Here is a 256-nt window from a genome sequence, read left to right as displayed (position 1 = left end):
CATTATGGTGTGACGTGAGCGTTGGACGTAAGCGTAGTAGCCCTATATGAGTGTTTAATTCACATAGGGGGTATAGACACATATTTATACACCCGTCTGTCCACCTTAATGGTGTAGTGTAGCACCGCATTAAGGCGTGACGTGAGCGTTGGACGCGAGCGTAGTAACCCTATATAGACCCATCAATTTATATAGGGAGTATGGACGTGTGTAAATACATACATATATTATAGAGCCTGAGAGGCTCGATATTTTA

The sequence above is a fragment of the Fragaria vesca genome, linkage group LG2 (genome assembly GCF_000184155.1).
Source record: "Fragaria vesca subsp. vesca linkage group LG2, FraVesHawaii_1.0, whole genome shotgun sequence".
NCBI classification, from domain to species: domain Eukaryota; kingdom Viridiplantae; phylum Streptophyta; class Magnoliopsida; order Rosales; family Rosaceae; genus Fragaria; species Fragaria vesca.
This window is presented reverse-complemented; position numbering follows the sequence as displayed.